The sequence below is a fragment of the Crotalus tigris genome, unplaced genomic scaffold, assembly GCF_016545835.1.
Source record: "Crotalus tigris isolate CLP2741 ecotype Arizona unplaced genomic scaffold, ASM1654583v1 scf7180000018827.215517, whole genome shotgun sequence".
NCBI classification, from domain to species: Eukaryota; Metazoa; Chordata; class Lepidosauria; order Squamata; family Viperidae; genus Crotalus; species Crotalus tigris.
In genome coordinates this window covers 140,227-152,804 of record NW_024097217.1, presented here as the reverse complement: position 1 = coordinate 152,804, position 12,578 = coordinate 140,227, and the positions used below count along the sequence as shown (strand labels likewise).

Genomic DNA, 12,578 nt, shown 5'->3' with positions numbered 1-12,578 from the left:
CTGACAGTGTCTCCATACTTACTAAAGCCCTTGACTCTCCTGCAAACATCCAGTCTTTGACCATTACATGCAATCATCCTTCCTATAGGAGCTAACTGAACCTGGCTTGTCCCCTTCCTATATTATCATTTTTATAATGTGCCTTGGATCTCTCATTCAAGTTAAAAGATTCATATTTTTGTAAACATGACAGATAAGGAAGAATTTGTATCCCCTGAGATTAGAAAATGACACGGCTGTAGAAAAAATGAAGTACTTTCTGCTACGTTATGGTGGAAGAAGGTATCAATTTTTGTAATTGAATGCAGCCTGTTGTCTCAACTCAGCAGAGGAAAAATCATGTAACAAAGGCGTCATGAACGTATGGGCCCCCAATGATGGAAATTCTCCAGATGAACCTTAAAATATAGCTTGGAACTTTCAGTTACAATGCAGATTCCATTCCAGAATTTTCCATGCTCACATGCAGCTCAAGCTTTCATAGCAGGAGAGCAATTTTTATGATGTTCTAAATGTTTTGAAATACTTAGGTTTTGAACTGTTCAGTGGAACATATTTGGGGGAAAAGTCTGACAGATCCCCAAATATGCTAAACAGGTGCTGAAGAAAATGGTGCTGGATGATGCAAAACACCTTAATTTATGAGGTCCAAGCCAAATGCAATTATCGCACCACATTTCATTTGGAATGTAAAATCAAGCTTTCTGGGCAGTGTGTGCATGTGTGTGTGTCTGAGAAAGTTCACAGTTGTTGAAATATACCACATTTTCATTATCCACACTACAATGTACAAGCAACATTGACAAACATCGTTATGCTTTAGTCAATAATTTAGCTATACAATGTTTCATAACCATTATCACTGTACTCTTCCTCATTGCCTTACCTCTGGTCTTAGATTAACCACAGATATGGAATGGATTGATCCTCCTCCACTTTCTTCTTGGCAGGACTGGGGTAGTCACTTTCAAATATACTCTCTCTCTCTCTCTCTCTCTCTCTCTCTCTCTCTCTCTCTCTCTCTCTCTCTCTTTCTTTCTCTGTCTCCCTCCCTCCCTCCTTCCTTGGTCCAAAAGTTCCTTGATATTTCGACTGAGTTTAAAATGACATTTGGCAATATTACAGATATTAGGAATGCACACTGTACATGGCCATGTCTATTCTCAAGAGTCAGTATAGGGATAGGGACGTAGCAAAGGCAGCCTCATTCCAGCTCTCTCTGCTTGCTTTCTCTACAGAAATATAGAAACATAGATGCTTCACAACCTGGTTAATGTCCTCCTGGATCAGATCACAGAGTATTTAGGGAGAAGGAAAGGAAAGGAGTTCCTGCCAATTTTACTCCACTAGTCATTGCTGACTAGAGGGTGCGGCGCTTATCTCCATTTCAAGGCTATGAGCCAGTGATGTCTGAAGACATTTCCACAATCATGTGGCCAGCATGACATCATGGAGTGCGATTTCCTCCCCACTGAAGTTCTACTTATTTATCTAGTCTCATTTGCATGGTTTTAAACTGCTAGGTGGCTAGGAGCTAGATGAAGATGGATGTCCGGTCCTACGATGCTCGGGTCCTGAACTCAGGCAATTGGCTCTTGGCTGTTGGTTGTCTTAACTGTTTGCTTAGGGAGAAGAGATCCAATAAAGGATGGAAAACCAATTATCTGGGCAGCTGTTGAAAAAATGAACTCAGCCAAAACTATGAAAAAAAAGTTTTCATTGATCTTGCTGACTGTTATATTTTCCAAAGGGTTAAGAAAGAGACAAGGGAATTAGCTTGCCTAGAAGAAGTAGATTTGATCCTAATTAATAGGGGAGACCTGGCTGAAGAGGAAAAAGGAACTTTGAAAGAAAGTGACCATATCATTTTAGGGTTCAAGGTATTACAGGAGAACCTGGATTATTGTTCTACATCAGTGTTTCCCAAACTTGACAATTTTAAGGCATGAGGACTTCAACTCCCAGAATTCCACAGCCAGCAACGCTGGCTGTGGAATTCTGGGAGTTGAAGTCCACATGCCTTAAAATTGTCAAGTTTGGGAAACACTGTTCTACATGTACATTAGATTTCAAAAGGACCAATTTCAACAAATTTAGAAAGGGACTGATCTTAACTGATCTGATAGAAATCTTCACATCAAATGGAGTGCAGGAGGATTGGGAACGTCTGAAAAATAAGATACTGGAAGTACAATCATATATCATTCTGATAATTGGGGTCACCTTAGGAAACCATCCCAATGCATAGCTAATTTTGACTGTGCTAAAAGCTACCTGTATAGCAAGTGGTAGGCAAGTACAAGGAGATATTTCAACAAGAAGCTGATAGTTGTAAAAAGAAAATTAGAAAGACTAAAGCAGAAGAGAAATTTAGGTTGCAAGGATAACACAGTCTTTTGACTTTTGCCCAAAGGAGAACTTTTCAAAAAGATCTGAGTGTAACAATTAATAAAGTAGAGAATAGCACTTCAATGTAATTAAAGAGATAGTTAGGAAGCACCTGGCCACCATGAATAAGCGTAAGTCTCCAGAACCATGCCAGTCATACCTGAGAGCTGTGATGAAGCTTGAGGATGTCATCTCAGAGCCTCTTTCTGTGAGCTTTGAAAAAGGAAGAGCAAATATTCCTATCTTTAAAAATGGGGGAAAAAGAGGATCCTGTTAATTAGCAATCAGCTTGACATTGATAGCAGACAAAATTCTGTAAGAGATGATCATGCAGTCACTCTGTGAGCATACTAAAACAAATGCATTGCTTGACAGGAGTCAACATGGATTTATCAAGCATAAATTATGCCAAACCAAAGTGATCTCTTTTTTTGATTTAGTGACCAGATTAGAGACCACAGGAATGTGGTGGTCTTAGTGTATCTTGACATCAGGAAAGTATTTTGGTAGAGAAGATGATAAAATGTGGTCTGGACTATGCTGTCATTCAATACATGTAAAATTACTTGAATAATTGTGTCCACACACGTGTACATTAATGTCTTCTCATGAAGCTGGAAATAAGTGTTGAGTGACATACTGCATGGTTCCCCTCTAGACCCATATTTATATATAAATTGGATGATGGGTAAGATTTTTTTTAACAATAAGTTTGGGAGCTTATAAACACATTAAAGGACAGTGTAGAGTTTCAGGAGGATTTTAAGAAGCTGGAATAACAGGAAGAAATGGAATGTCCAACATTTGGATAGGAAAAATCAAAGTGATGATTAACAGGTTAGGACTATATTGTGTAGTATTACATACAAAAAAGAATATGGATGCCAATTATTTTAGAATGGGCGTTGATAGCATGCCCAGAGATGTATCTCAATAGGAGAGCAGCCAAGATGATAAGTGGAAAGAAGGTTTATGGGGAAAGGGTGAAGATGTTGGGTATGTTTAGACTGGAGATGGGAAGACTATAGGTAGGCATGACAGATGTTTCCAAGTACTCAAAGGGTTATTTTGTAAAAGGTGGAGCAGAATTATTCAGAGTTGTTCCAGAAGATAGGACAATAAAGAGTGGATTTAAATTATAAGGAAGTAGATATTGGTTAGATATCAAGAACAATTTTCCAATGATAGTTGCTATTCAAAAGTGAAAAACATGGCACCAGGAAAGAGTTCACCAGAGATGTGTGAACAGAAACTGGTTCTCCATCTGTCAGGGATGCTGTAGTAATGGATTCCTCTCTTGGACAAAGGTTCAGCTAAAGGATCTCCAAGATCCTTTCCAACCCATACTTCTATGGTTTTATGGGAAAAATATCCAGAAGAAAAAAAATGAAAAATTCTTGCCCCACCCTTCCCTTCTGGTGTTCTGATTATATAATGGCCTTCCTAAAAACATTGTTCCCCTTGACGTTAAAACTCTACCCCATTTGTTATAGAAACTAACTTGACACAGTAATACAGGGGTCTTCAAACCTGGCCCTTTTATGACTTGTGGACTTCAACTCCCAGAATTCCTCAGCCAGCTTGTGCTTCAAGCTAATTGGGGAATATGATTATGACTGTTTATTGGAGGAGGGAATTGCACTTTGTTACTTTGTATCCAGGGGAGGGGAATTTAGTTTCTGGTTTCAACTATGTAGTGCTGATACTTCGTTTCTCGAATAAAAGATTCTTTAAAGTAAACAATGCCTCGAAGTTCTTTTGAAGAGTTTCATCTGTCAGAACCATGACAAATGGACTGGGACAACAAGATAATGTGCCTGAAACACAGAATGCCATGGAATCAGTGGTGGGACTCAGCCAGTTCACACCAGTTTGGCAGAACTGGTAGCTAATTTTTTGTTGCCCAGGCCCAGAATGGACTTCCGGAAGCGGTATCCACATAAAGAACTAGTTGTTTACATATTTGAATCCCACACTTTATGGAATGGTATTGACTGAACTATCTTCCCTATATCCTTTAAGTCAGCTTCTTGTTCTAATTTGTGAAAAAAGTTGATAGTATTTTTTTTTAATCTGCCTTGGCCTGCAAGATCTTGACTGGCACCTATAAGAAAAGACATTTGGGAAAATGAAGTTTGGCTTCTGAAACAGGAGCCCTGAAAGATTACAATGAGAATAAGGTTAATGTAGGGAAAATCACTTTCTCCCAAGCCTCTAAGGCAGGGGTGGGCAACTATGGACCCTTTACAACCTGTGGACTTCAACTCCCAGAATTCCTGATCCAGCAGGGGCCATAGTTACCCACCCCTGCTTTAAGGGCTTTAAAGATCAAATCTAGTTCTTTGAACTAGGCTCAGAAACCAGGATAATCAATGCAGAACTATTATTACTGATTAGCCTTAGACATGCAATGAGTGTTACATGGAGTTATTTATTAAATTTGTTAATATTCTCTCAACTTCTGTGTCATATTCAATTCAATAAAAAACTTAAATTCCAACTCATCATCTACATTCCAGCACAGAACAATATATTCTTTACAGAATTTCAAAATCAGTTTTAGACTCAAGAACGTAAAAAAACTCACAGGAAATGAGCTAGTGGTCGTAAATTAATAGAAATGTTAAAACACATAAAATACCCAATTAAAGTTTGTCTAGTACTGAAAGCTTCCTTAGAGGGAAATCAAATTTCTTGAGGGAGACACTTCAAAGTGGAATAGAATAATCCCCAAAAGCTATTAATCTTGCCATCACTGTCTAAACTTCACAAGTCCTCACTGAAAGAAGATTTGAGTTGACATTTTAAACTCTGTCAAGCTCCTGATTACATCCCTGGAAATATGATATCATCTACAGTTGCTGAGTTCACTTTGAAATTCAGATGACAATGATAATAATTTCCTCCTGATTTCTAAAGCCTAGTTGATTCTGGAATGTACTGTTTCAGGTTGCAATGTTCTGTGTATCTATGTGTGTCTGTGTTGTGAAATTTCTAATAGGCCATTTCACAGCTTAGTGACCTATAGTGTCTTCATAGCACTTTCCAAACATTGCTGAAGCCTGGCCTTGTGCTGTTATTTGGACACAACAATGATTGGACAACTGAAGTGGCTCTGCTGTATAGTGGAGAATGACAGTAAGTCATAGTATCATGGGACATGGAATGAACACAAAATATTCAAAATGATGATCTAACTTGAACCACTAAACTCATCTCCTTTTCTCAGGAGGGTAGAGAATGTGCATATCACCAGTTGTCAGCTGCAGGTGAGAAGGAGTTGTCAGCTGCAGGTGAGAAGGAGACAGCATCATTCTTCCCAAACATCCCAAAGACTTGGCCCTATTCTGCTTTATTCAAAGACAAACAACAGGTGCAATTCAAGGTGCTGGTTGGACCAGGTTATCTGAAGGACCGTCTCATGGTCCTGGCTTTGGACCAGGTTATCTGAAGGACCGTCTCATGCCAGTCACATCTACCCGACTCATTGGAGCAGGGAGGCAAGGAATGTTGTGGGTCCTGTCCCTTAAGGAGATGCATCTGGTGGGACCCAGAAGAAGGGCCTTCTCCATGGTGGCTCCCTCTCTCCAGAACATCATTCCCTCAGAGATTAGACTGGCCCCCATTCTAACTCTTTCGGAAGGAGCTGAAGACCTGGTTCTGCCAGCAAGCCTGGAGAACCCAGAGCGGGATAAAGCCCATTAAATGGCTGATATGAATTGTCACTGGGGTGGGGGGGGTTATTATATTATTTTATTTTTATTATCATTCTTGTTATATTTTATTTTTATAGGGTGTTTTTCTTTTTACGTAAGCTGCCTTGAGTCGCCATGCGCAAGTAGGCAGCAATACAAATTTTCTAACTAAATAAATCAATCTCCCTGCATATTACAACAAAAATGGTGTTGCGGGGAACACTATTCTATAATCCTAAACCTCCCCCCCATTATATTTTTAATTCTGTGTTCAGGGATCATATGTTTTAAATTGAAAAGATCAGGCAATGTCTTGATTCATCAGCCACTATTCAGCTCCACTTTGGTCTCCTTCTGTGGGGTGTCCTTTTGATCTTCAGGTTGGAGAAGATTGTTGTACTGCAGTGTTTCCCAAACTTGACAATTTTAAGGCATGAGGACTTCAACTCCCAGAATTCCACAGCCAGCAACGCTGGCTGTGGAATTCTGGGAGTTGAAGTCCACATGCCTTAAAATTGTCAAGTTTGGGAAACACTGTTGTACTGCATAAAAATTCATCTCTACTCCAAGATCTGGAGCCACACAAAGTGAGGAATACCATGTCTGGATCTCTATGGTTATCATGCTGGCACAAGGTTATGTGGAGAAAAGGATTTTTTTTTTTCCCCTTGTACTTTTAGCTGGGCAGCTGGATGCCTTCTGAATGCTCAGCTAGACTTTGTCCCCCTGTTGCTGTGTAGGATGACCCAACCATCTTGCATTCCCATAAGTGAACTTTCCAGTCCTTGACTCTCATGCCGTCTTCCAAAAATCTGTTGCTCTCTATTGCTCGCTCCCCAAAGGCAGCATCACCAGAAGGAAAATATGCAGCCCTTCTCCTCCAGTTCTTCCTCCACACCTCCCATTTCTATATTCTGATGCTGGAGTTGGAGAGGCAGAGAAGTCGGCAGCGGCTGCTGCTATCTGGCCTCCAGCCTTGAACCGACCCACTAATGAAGGCCAGGTTTATTTCCAAGCCTACAGCAGTTGCCAAGAAGACATCCTTGCTACAAGACGGGAAAAGAAATCCACGTCAGGCACGACTTCCCCTGCCTTTTAAGTTCAGCAAGTAATGGCAGGGAAGTATGTGAATCACGTTCGTTTGCACCCATTTCTCTGCTGCATCTGCTGTCTTTTAAAAATAGATCTTCAGGATTGGTCATAATTTGCCGTAAAACTGAGTTTTAGGCTTCATGCGCACTAGCCTGGCTGTGGGTGCCATTCAGATGTTTGCCAGTCTTAGTCACTGTTAGAAAAGGTTAAGAAGCAGCCCAGGGCTCTCTCTCTCTCTCTCTCTCTCTCTCTCTCTCTCTCCCTCCCTCCCTCCCTCCCTCCCTCTCTCTCTCTCTCTCTCTCTCTCTCTCTCTCTCATGGAATATTTGAATTTTTCCCAGTTCAGGGAAAGGTGGAGGAACTGGGAGCCCCTTCTAAGGAAATCTTTCCAAAAGGAATAACAAAAGTTAAAAAAAAAAGGCTCTTGTGCACTTTAAGAATAGATTTCTCACTGCATAAACTTTGGAAGATGAAGACCAACATCTGGTAGAAAGACATTTAGAGAGAAAGAAACTGCTCGGCAGAGGTCAGAGATAACAGATGAGCCAATTCTGTGAGCCAATATAGGGGGTTGTTGCTGGGCTCTGGGATTTAGAAAATTTAGCGACCCCGGATTTAAGGAATTCCTGCTCAGTGGCCTTTGCAGCTCACCAATCCCCAGCACTACTTCCAGTGGTGGGATTCAGCCAGTTCGCACCACTTCGGCAGAACTGGTAGCAGCATCCACACAGAGAACCAGTTGTTCACATATTTGAATCCCACCATTAACTACTTCCCTCACAGAGTTATTGTCCAAGGCTAAATGAGAATAATTCCACACATAAGCTGAGCAACTCCAAGTAAGAATGGGTTGCCATAAGAGGGAATGTGATGAGCCAGTTTGGTCTAGTGCAGGGGTCTGCAACCTTGACAACTTTAAGACTTGTGGACTTCAGCTCCCAGAATTCCTCAGCCAGCAGAGAATTCTGGGAGCTGAAGTCCACAAGTCTTAAAGTTGTCAAGGTTGCAGACCCTTGATCTAGTGCAGGGGTCTTCAAACTTGGCCCTTTTATGACTTGTGGACTTCTACTTCCAGAATTCCTCAGCCAGGCATGCTGGCTGAGGAATTCTGGGAGTTGAAGTCCACAAGTCATAAAAGGGCCAGGTTTGAAGACTCCTGGTCTAGTGGTTAAAGCACCAGGCTGCAGAATGGAAGACTGAGTTCAAGTCTCACCTTAGCCATGAAAGCCAGCTGGGTGACTTTGAGCCAGCCTAACCCACCTCACAGAGTTGTTGTTGTGGAGAAAATAAGAGGAGGGAGTTGTGTTGGATATAGTCGCTGCCTTATTTGTAAAAACAATAAAGGCGGGATACAAACAAACAAAAGCATGTAAAGATTTTGTTTTAATATATCCCTCCCCCCCCATGATTGATCAGGTAGATCACAACCTATTACTTGATAAGATAGAAAAATGTGGGTTAGATAGCATCACCACCAGATGGATTTGTAGCTGGCTGACCGGCTGTACCAGTGTGTGGTCCTCAATGGAACCGCATCTATATGGAGGGAAGAGTGTAGTGGGGTGCCCCAGTGCTCTGTTCTGGGCCCAGTGCTCTTCAACATCTTCATCAATGATTTGGATGAGGGGATAGATGGGGAACTCATCAAATTTGCAGACGATACCAAGCTGGCAGGAATAGCCAACACTCCAGAAGACAGGCTTAAGATACAGAAGGATCTGGACAGACTTGAACACTGGGTGCTATCTAACAAAATGAAATTCAATGGTGAAAAAAGTAAGGTTCTACATTTAGGCAAGAAAAACCAAATGTACAGGTATAGTATAGGGGGTACCTTGCTCAATAGTAGTAGCTGTGAGAGGGATTTACCCTTAACTTTTAAAAGAATTCCAGCCAAAGTGTTTACATGAATTTCCTCCAGTACACGAGTCATACTTCTGAGGAGTTTCATGAGACCTTCTCACTTTGAACAGGGAACACTTCTCACATTAAAAACATGTCTGTTTGTAGGGCTTTCACAATGGTGTATAGGTTTATGATGGATTATAGCTGTGAGTGGTGGCACCCTTTCCTCTTTCGGCTTTCTATGAAAAGATTTAATTCTTATCCACAACTCATATCTGTCTATCTATCAATCTCGTGGAACACTTTAGTTTTTTTTTTCTAGTAGAAAGCACACAATAGTGATGATATTAATATCTCCTCTATTTTTCTCCCTTTCATTTGTAGAAGGATTTGCGGAAATGCTGCATAAGCCAAAAGATTTAGAGACTGCTATATGCTGAAGTTCCTCAATTTTTCATAGGAACTTCTTTCACTAGAGACTATAGTTTCTCAGCAAGTGATAGCACTTAGCTCAAAACTAAGTAAAGATAAACCTGGTTAGTACTTGCATAGCAGACATCAAGAAATCCAAGGGCTGCAGATAAAACGGGAAATTCGAATTAACATCTTGAAAGCAGCCATATTGTTGCACTTTCCTAGAGTTGCCAAGAATCAAAATAGTCCCATCAATGTGGTTATCAGGATGAGTCACAGCCTCTAACAGACTTAGCATCAGTCTTGGGTGATAAACTAAGCAAAGTCAGTTCTATCTAGTTCATACTTGGATGGGAGACCACTCAGAAACCCAAGATGTGTAGATTAAACTGGAAAACCGAATGTAGTTCTGGAACCACTGTGGAACAGTAACAAGAAAACTAATGGGCAGCTTGGATTTGGCTGGAGAGGTTATCTTTTAATGCAGGATTCAGTACACACCAGCATTGCTCCACGAAGCCTTGGGATCCAAGGCCCGGCAAACTGTCCCTTTCTTAGAATAGAATAACAGAGTTGGAAGGGACCTTGGAGGTCATCTAGTCGAACACTCTGCTCAGGCAGGAAACCTTATACCTATAACTGGTTGCCCAATCTCTTACTAAAAATTTCCAGTATTGGAACATTCACAACTACTGGAGGCCTAACTTTCAGGAACTTTCTCCTTGGTTCTAGGTGCTTCTCTCCTTGATTAATTTTCCATCCATTGCTTCTTGACCTGCCTTCTGGTGCTTTGGAAAATAAGTTGACCCCCTCTTCTTTTGTGGCAGCCCCTCAAACATTGGAACACCGCTCTCATGTCGCTCTTAGTCCTAATGAAAATTAAACTAGACATACCCAATTCCAGCAACTGTTCTTTGTATGTTTTAGCTTCCCGTCCCCTAATCACCTTTGTTGCTCTTCTCTACAGTCTTTCTAGAGTCTCAATATCTTTTTTTTTACATCGTGGCCACCAAAGCTGGATGCCGTATTCCAATCCTTTCCCCTTTCCATCCACCCCTGGGTAGCTTCGGTTTGATCCAGCGAAAACAGCCAACCGGCTCCCTGGCTTTCCCAGAACGAAGGAGTAAGGGACTTTAATGCAAGCCGTGTGCGACGGGAGCAACGGCTGGGAACGGGTCTCCCCTTTTCCCGCCTGACTCCACCCCTCCCCCGAAGGAAGGGCTGCCAATGCGCGGGGGGGGGGAAAGAGGGGGCTCGGGGGAGGAGTGCTGCGGTTGAGCGGGTGGCTGGGCTGGGGATCGCCTTCCAGGTAGATGGCTACAAATTGTCTGCTTGGAATAGTAGGTCGCGGCCGCGTTTCCTCGCTTGGCTGATTGACAGCCCGCGTCCGGCTATATAAAGCGGGCGAGCGAAAGGCTGGGGAGCCACTTCAAAGCCATCCCAGCGGCCGCTTGTTCCAGGCGCAACCCCGCCGAGAGGACAGCGCTTGGAGAGAGCTGGACTTGACGCTTCCGTGCCACGGGCGGACACTTTGGTCTTCCGGACTTGGATTTGGCAGCAGTCACCCGGAGGTTCGTGGGAACGCTCCTGCCAGGTAGGACTTTGAGCCGGTGCTTCCCGGAGAGGCGCAACGGAGAGGAGGAGAACAACTTCGGGAAGTTTCCTCGTCAGGAAGCCCCGACACGTGGCTTAGAGAAGTCTCTTCCTTTCTCTGCCCCCCCCCCCCAAACTCCGTGAGTGGAATTGAGTTGGTAACCTGGTTTGCAGGAGGACAAAAGAGTCCTTGGTTCCCACGGGCATCGCGTGCGTCTAATTCGAAGAGCAATTGTTCTCCCGTCTATTCCGATGCAATTCTTCGGGACCTGTCCCAGTGATAGCTGGCCAGAATTAAAGTTTCAGAGTCTGTCTCCGGATCCCCTTTCCCCTCCCACTCCTAGTACGTCGACTTTCTAACGTTATTAGCGCAGACACTCGGCTCGTTAGTTAGGAATTCTGGCTTTTCCTGAACACCCTCTCGTGAAAACGAGCGAGCTTTTTCAGTGGAGATTTTAAATCTAACTTTAGAAGAAGTCGTAAAAAAGCACAATCCAGCGCTGGGGCGTTTTTCTTGCCCCAAGTCCTTTTAGATGGGAGGAAAAGGGATATCTATATGCAGGGGTGACTCCCACCCACCCCAAAACTGACCCACGAAATCTTTTAAGTCAGAACTGTCCTCTATCTAGTGCCGTGTGTGCAGAAGTACGCAAGGCAAGTATGCAAAGCTATACGTGTCTCTCTCCCTCTCTCTCGAGTCCGAAGAGGATTTATGAAGCTTGTAAGAGAGGAAAGCTGCGTTCTCCACCCAATTCAAGCCACAAGAGCATCTTTGGGTCACAGCCTCTGGAAAAAAAAAATTCCCCTGCACAAGTTTCGCATAAGAATTTCCATTTATCTGATTGAGTTTAGCGCCGGGGAGTGTCGTATCTATCTGGGAGAGGGACTTGCTAGTTTTCTGATGGATTTTTCAGGAATTGCTGCTGAAACATTAGCAAAGTTGACAGCATTTCAGATGGACTTTCAGCACCTTTTTCCTTACTGTTGGTTTCCTAAGGACAGATCCATGGTCCTTAAACCAGGGCTTTTCAACCAGTGGCACGGGTACCACCTGTGGTACATTGGCACCTGGCAGGTGGTATGCGACCATCCTAGAAAAGTGGTAGCGGGGGAGGGGAATGAGCTGAACCAGTGGCAGCACTGCAGAAGCCTGAGCGAGAAATGGCTGGAGCTGCAGGGCTGTCAGGGCTCAGCGGAAGTGCCAGGATCAGTGCCGCTTTCCAGCTGATTGGCACTTCTTTGGGGCTGTCAGTGGAAGCGCCAGAATCAGTGCCAGGCTCCAGCTGGAGCTCGGCGCTGATCCTGGTGCTTCTGCTGAGCCCAGAAGAATGTTGCAGCATCTCCAGGGTCTTGTGATTTATATTCAGATGCTTGGCAACTGATTCATATTTATGACAGTCAGTGTCCCAGGGTCATGTGAATTGACCAAAGCCTACTGCAACCACCCATCAGATGGGGGGAATAAAAACCAAACACCCCCCATCCCACCCCCACTGCCAATCCTCAACAGAAATGCTCACAACAATGAAAACCTCGGACAGGAGGAAGAGC

The 12,578-nt window shown here is 43.1% G+C and overlaps 1 protein-coding gene across 1 annotated transcript in view; it reads left to right on the top strand.

Moving 5' to 3' along the window:
- Positions 1-10,707: 10,707 nt before the first annotated feature.
- THBS2 (thrombospondin 2) overlaps positions 10,708-12,578 on the top strand; it is a 56,799-nt gene continuing 54,928 nt past the window's right edge. Inside the window, exon 1 of the mRNA XM_039356684.1 lies at positions 10,708-11,028. The gene's annotated coding sequence lies outside the window, so the exon portion shown is untranslated. The remainder of the gene's footprint in view (positions 11,029-12,578) is intronic.